Raw genomic sequence first — 7,346 nt, forward strand, 5'->3', positions numbered from 1 at the left:
TCATATTAATGAAACAAACACTGGGTCAAGTTTTTTTTATCCCTTTTTTTAAAGTTGTTACGTGGAGTGAAACACATTGTAAATAATTCTAACATCAATAGAAAGAATACATTAGGTTAATTTATAAACTACCCACCACGTAGCACAAACTGATGGCCAGTAAAGTCAAGGAAAAACAGACACGGATGTTGATCCAAAATAGATATTCATTAATTTCTTGGTTACTTGTTTTTCCAACGAGAAAATCCTGTAATACAAAATATAAACATTTCATTGGAGCATTTTGTTAATTTTCTTTAATTGATATCAATAATACACTTATAAAACACTAGAACTGTTGAAATGATAAAAGATATCTTTAGGTCAAATCCAAGTGTTTCGTTTTGTTCCATCAAACTGTTGGAAAACTAGACTTTTTGTAAAATTTCAATAAATGCTTCTAAGGAAAAGAGAAAATAAAACAATGGAAATATTTTACAGTCAAAATTATTTGCATTAGATTTCCTTTAATTAAGGCTCCTTGTTTTGTGGTAAAGCAAAATCTGACAAAACATTTACTGGTTTTACTAATGTTTCCATAAACTTATTCAGTAATAATACATAATACAAACATTTATAGTAAAATCATCTAGCAAAAACCATATCAACTTTATTCATAAAGAGATTTACAACAGCCACAGTGGAAGCAAAGTGCTGCATATACTGCATGCTCTGACCAAAGAAAATAACAAATATGACATAAAAAGAGCAATTATGATTAAACTAAATCCTGCTGATATTAAAAGCAAGAAAATGAAGCGGGTTTTAGAACGTTTATCATTTAATCTGTCTTACAATTTTCATTAAAACAAAATTAAGGGTTTTCTGTAATTTGCTAAGACAAAACTAACCTTTGAATCATCCATCCATCCATCCATCTTCTAACAGTCCTATCCCTGTTGGGGTCCTGTGGGGTGCTGGTGCCTATGTCCAGCTGGCAATGGGTGAGAGGTGCGGTTCACCCTGCACAGGTCACCAGCCTGTCACAGGGCAACACAGAGACAGACAGGACAAACAACCATTCACGCACACAGTACTTTGAAACATAAATGTCATCATATTTTTTTTTTATTAATTAATGACTAGTTTACTTACGATTGTGTTATTCAGGATGTCTCTGCTCAACAGTCCAGCTTCTAAAGTCAGCAGCCTTCCAATTGTAACATATAGGCAGGTTTTATTAACGCTGCTAGAAATATTAATAACAAACGACTCTGAGATTTCCTGCAGTAAAAATGATATATGTACTAAAAGTAATCGACAGTAATCACAGTAATCGACCACAGGTTTTTTTTCTGCAATGTGAGTTGGTTTTCTTCACTGCCTTCAGAGCGTCACTGTGGTGAGGTTCAGTAGCAGGAAGTTCTGATAATGATCAAAATGCAGCAGGAGACATTTGAAAAAAGTTTATATCCGGTTTATAACGGTTTAGTTAGGGACTTTGTGATACTTAATATTTATTACCATTAAACTGTCTCTGTGTGTGTAAAGCCTATAGGACAAGTGCTTTTGGCATTAAAATAGTTTTTGGTGTTAGCCGGTCATCCTTGTTGAAAAGTTGTCCATCATGCAAAAACATGTTTGTATAATACTTCAGAGAATTGGTGGAAAATATAAGAAATATTGAGTGTTACCTGGAGGACGTGGATGTTAAACAAATTGAACTTAGCTGATAAATCTCTGTGTCACTGTAATTGTTGGGATTTTCCAGTCAAAAGTAATTTTTGCCACCCCAAACATCTTTTATATGAATTGTATTGTTTACTGGGTCATTTAGATGATCAAACTAATTTTAGTCCAAACCATGACTTACATAATTATGTGGTAAATTAAGTAATAATATAATATATAAAATGTATAAATAATTAAATAAGAAATAAGAAATAAACAAAGAATTTGCCTAATCATATGATAAGGCATATAATTAATTTTATAATATTTTCAGATTATTTCATATGGTAATGATTTATGACTAATAAAGAAATTAACCTTTTTAAGCAAAACTCCACTTTCCTCTGCAGGGAAACGTGGAAAGTTTTCACACACTATTTTATCGTCAGCATTTTTATTGACAAAATTCTGACAACATTCTGTCCTGATCTAAAGGTAGAGAGAAGACCTTGAACACAACAAAGTTCAAACATGAAGTCAGACCTTGTGATCCCAAATTAATTTGTTGAAAACATTAATATTCTCTGGTATTTTTCTCCTCACTCTCATTAATATTTTTCAACAGACAGTTTTTATACCATTTCTGGTGGAAACAGGGTTTTTGTGGATAATGATGTTGCCATTTTTAAGTAGAACTAAAACATTTACATTAACAAATATATTTTAGATTTAAAATAAAATTTTAAATAGCAAACTTTAATAATTTAATTAAAACTTTATTTTAGGTAACAGCATACAAGTTTAAATCGGAGGAAAGGTCTTCGCACTTCGGAAGAATGTCCAGTTGTTTTGTTTTTTAACTTTTTTGGAATGACCATGACTTGGATGGCTGAGAATCTTCACCAGATAATTTGTTGTGTTACACAAAACTGCTTGGAAAACTAAACCTTTTCTTTTTCTTTTGCAAAATTTCGTTAAATGCTTTGAAACAAAAATAATTACCAAAGAGAAATGTTTTTCTATTGAAGAAACTTGCATTAGATGCAGGTTTAATTTTATCGCGGTTCCTTCTTTTGGGTTAAGTCAACATACAATAACATTTATAGATTTTAATAACATTTTCATGAAAGGATTTAGTAATAATACTTAATAACTTCCATCAACAAACACAGCTGAAACAAAGTGCTGTACATAACTGTAAATAATAACCATGCATTACATGAAAAATACTTGTGTAACTAAGATTTATAAATAAAAAAAATTTAAGCATTTTAAAATAAACAAGGGAAAACTGAGTCTTGCTGATGGTAAAAGCCAAATAATACAGTTAAGTTTTAGAATGAGTTTTAAAATGTTTGATGTTTAAGCATTTTCAGCTAAATACACATCTAAGTTCATTAATATATTTTATATGACAACATAATAAGTAACAAAACAAGAAACTTTTAAGTTCTGTTTTTCCACATAAACAAGCTGCTCATGATTACTGACATTTTTGCAATATTATTAAAAACAAATCAGATAAACACAGCCAGTGCATAAAGCTTTACAGCAAAGGTGGTTAAAACAATCAAACTCTAAATGTAACTCTTTCAGAATGTAGAGAGAAAAAATATAAAATGGTATGAAAAGTTTTGAATTAAAGCAAAAGTTATCCACACACAGTACATCTCAACTATTCAGATAAGTCAGTCTACTCCTTGGACTAATCCACCGCTACTTCCTCTTTACCCACCATCCTTAAAAGGATCCGATGGTTTAGAAATAATCACATCAGATCAACTCTTTCAGTGTGACTGGATGACTAATAATTGACTGTATGTTTATTTATATAAACCAGAGCTGTTTGCTTGTTAAAACACCATTGTCACTGAATTTACTTGTTTTATATTTTTCTCTCCTTTTTGCCGTCACTGTTTCTTTTCAGCTATTCCATCTGTCTGAGCTGCTGTCAAATCATTAAGATCAGTCCTGCACTGCCTTCCTTCCTGCAGCACAAACACGCCAGCAGGTTGGCAATGAGTCCTTTACGCATGAAAACAAACAAGATTAAATCTATACATGGACTGAAGAGAAACAATGTCGAAAATATGACTGGAATCCTAACCTGATAGAGATTAAGACGTACTCCAAAGTGAATAAGATAAATAGCTCCAGGAAAGATCGAGACTGTGTAATTAATCAGCAAAACTAACAAGATTCCCATTGCTCCCTGTTTTTCTTCAGCTGACACTGAGATGTTTGCCTTTCTGGATTTGAGGGTCCAAAGTAGACACATTAAGAACACAGACCCTGAAAGGAGGGCAAAAATCGGGAAGAACAATTCATGCACAAATGTGACAAACAGAGGTACACAACCAAGACTGAAAACCCAGACCAGAACACAGACGATCACAAAACCCCTGGTCTGTGTTACACAGCAAGGCAGCTGGCAGGAGATGAGGAAACACCTGCAACAAAGGAAATATTGTAAAAATCACAAATAAACCCCTGGCTGTGTGGGTGTTCAACAAGAATCACATCAGTACAAATTCAGGTCATTAATTTGTACCTTTCTAGAGCAATGTTCATCCTGAAGCAAAGACTGGCCACTGCACAACAGGCATAAATATAAAAAGGGACATAAGGTCTCCTGTAATGATCAGGAACCACAGTTTCAGCAACCAGATAGATGAGCTGAATCAGGTTAAAGAAGAGCAGGTTGATGTAGTAGGCGACAGGACCATGATCCAGTCTCACCTGCAGAAAGGTTTAAGGAAAGTTATTCCACATGTTAAACATGGTCACATGATTGTACTACTAATTGATAGTGCAGAAACAAAGTGCTTTTTTTACATACCATGCAGCACAAAGCGATGAGCAGGAGAGTAAAGGGGAGGATGATGCGGATGTTGATCTCAGTCATTACAGCAGCAGAATCTGAAAACGCCATTCTGCTTCTCGACTCATTAAACTCCATCCTGTAGCTTCCTGAGAGGAAAGGAAAGTTTGAATTACACGACATTGATGGTAATTATAGTTTTGTTTCTGGATATAAAATTATTACTGGGTAAAATAGAACATTTGAAAAAACAATCAAGTTATTTTTTCCATCTCAAAGTGACTGATAAATAAAGATTAGTATACATGAAATAACCTTTTTGGAAAATGGAGGCGTTAGAAGTGCATTGAAAGCATACAGCCTAAAACGATATGTTATGTCTGCAATTGAGCACAAATTGTTTGAGAATTGAATCTAACTAACCTAATGAAGAACCATTAAATTAATAGTCATTCATTTAACACAACATTTTTCAACTTACTTCATGTTTGTGATCAGAAATTTCAAACATTTCCATTGTAATCAAAAGTTTGTCATTGCTGATGATCAGTATAATTTATTGGTAATTTAAAGTTGCAGCGGAAAATGTTTTACATCTGGTTGCATTCTTCATTTCTTTTTGTTTTGACAGATTTTAGCTCTAGAATAATATGCAAGTATTGACAGAGAGAAACACCATAATTATGAACCTTTTTACTTACAACTGTGTTGTTTCAGGAAGTTTTCCAATGTAACAAACGTAGTTTTTACCAGCCTGACAGATGCTCGTCTTCCAATGAAGTGATCAGTGAGGAGATAGCGATGAACCTCCGTCCCACTAAACGTATGCGTGCAAACACACACACACACACACACACACACACACACACACACACACACACACACACACACACACACACACACACACACACACACACACACACACACACACACACACACACACAAACACACACACACTGTTGTAACCTTAGACCCATACCACCTTTTCTGAAGGTTTTACAGCACAGAGGAACAATCAGGAAGGTGTCAAAGACAACATAAACTTAGCTGTCACTTTAAATGACTGATCAGGCAAATCTGACTAAAACTAGCTAAAATGGAGTTATAGTTAGGTCCTAAACCTCCTCTTTGCAGACTTATAAACTATGTAGAGTGTAAACTATCTGATGAGTGGGATTAATGCACACAAACTGTTCTGTGTTTTTGACCTTTTCCATACCTATAATCAACGTCACTGGAGGGGTGTGCATGCGGTGTCGTAAGATCCCCCTGAAAATGGCACTGCTCCTCCCCCTCCTGTGCCTAGCATTGCTGATCATAGATTCACATGTTATTTGGCTAGTTGTTTATCTGATCCAAAGTCAGATAAAATAGTAGCTTTTATAGATGCACTGTGTGCTCTCATGTCTATCTATCTGGCCCTGGATCTGAGTCACATGTTTTGTTGTAAAAAAAAGCATTCCCATGGACTATCTGCTCCTTTATTGTGCAATTTCACTGGCCAGATTACACAGTGTTTGTTACACCACCTGCTGGCCAGACATTAGCTACAAGCCAATGGAAAGACTGAACAAAATGCAGTTCTTCATTATACCCACCCGCTCCACCAGAACCTGATAATGAGTCAAAAAAAGGTTGAAATCAATAGTAATTTTCAAACTTTTTATGCACACTTGTTCACAATAAAGGGACATAACTCATTTCAGGGCAACCACAGCGCCAAGAGGGAAGTCTGGTGCGTGTTTTCACTCACGAAGAGGTGAAAACATAACTCAGGCTGAAGTTACTGTAGTAGGAAAACCTGAATGCTGACCTAGAATGGACTGATTGTAAGTTACAGCTCATAACTTACAAAAAATATAAAAAAAATATTATGGCTACATTATGACAATGGAAAGTCTTGACTCTCATATTCAGCAAGCATTGAAAGCAAGAAATTAGGTGGAGGTTTACTCTAATGAGAGTCAGCAAGAGAGTCCTCAGAGGAATAGAGACTAGAGGGACTTTCATTGGATAAACAGGCAAGGCAAGGCAAATTTATTTATATAGCACATTTCAGTACAGAGACAATGCAAAGTGCTTTACATGATTAAAATACAGGGGGGGGGACAAACAAAAAAAACAGAGAAAAGAAAGCAGGAATAAAATGTAGAAACAGTTGGACTACAAAGTTGAATTAATGATGTTTCAGTAGAAACAGTTTAACTAGAACAGTTGAAGGCCATCCTGAACAAATGTGTTATTAATCTTGATTTAAAGGAACTCTGTCATGATTTGGGTTTTGTTACGGTTTATGTTTGTTGTTTAATTAATTAGTTCACTCTCCTGTCTAAGTATTAGCTCTGTTTTTTATTATTTGCTTATGTTCTGTTTTGTCTTAGGTTTGGCCTTTATGGTGATTTTGGTTCTGGATTAGTCTAGTTTAAGTTCTGTTTTGGTTTAGTGATTCTCTTCATGTAATCGATTCTGTCTTAGGTTTAGGTTCTGTATTAGTTTTGGTTAATGGAATAGTTTGAGTTTTAATGTGGTTTGATTTTGTACTTTGTTTTATATTATCAGTTTCTTCTGACCTGCTCTCATCACTTCTGTCACCAGCCTTTATTCAGTTCACCTGCCAGCATTCTTTTGTCTTCCTGTCACTCCCCTTCACCAGTCACCATCCAATCAGCTTCAATTTTCTTCCAGCCACTTTTCCCCCCCTGATCAGCTCCACCCATTCTGGTAATTTGTTTCAGTTCGTTCACCTGCTCACTCCTCTACTTATACCTGCCTCTGTCTCCTACACTCTGCCAGATCGTTGTCTAACTAGCCTTTGGTGAGTTTTGTCCAGCATCCCTATTATCTGTAGATTTGACCCAATTGCTTTTTTTTTTAC

Source organism: Fundulus heteroclitus, unplaced genomic scaffold (genome assembly GCF_011125445.2).
Source record: "Fundulus heteroclitus isolate FHET01 unplaced genomic scaffold, MU-UCD_Fhet_4.1 scaffold_43, whole genome shotgun sequence".
Classification (NCBI taxonomy): Eukaryota; Metazoa; Chordata; class Actinopteri; order Cyprinodontiformes; family Fundulidae; genus Fundulus; species Fundulus heteroclitus.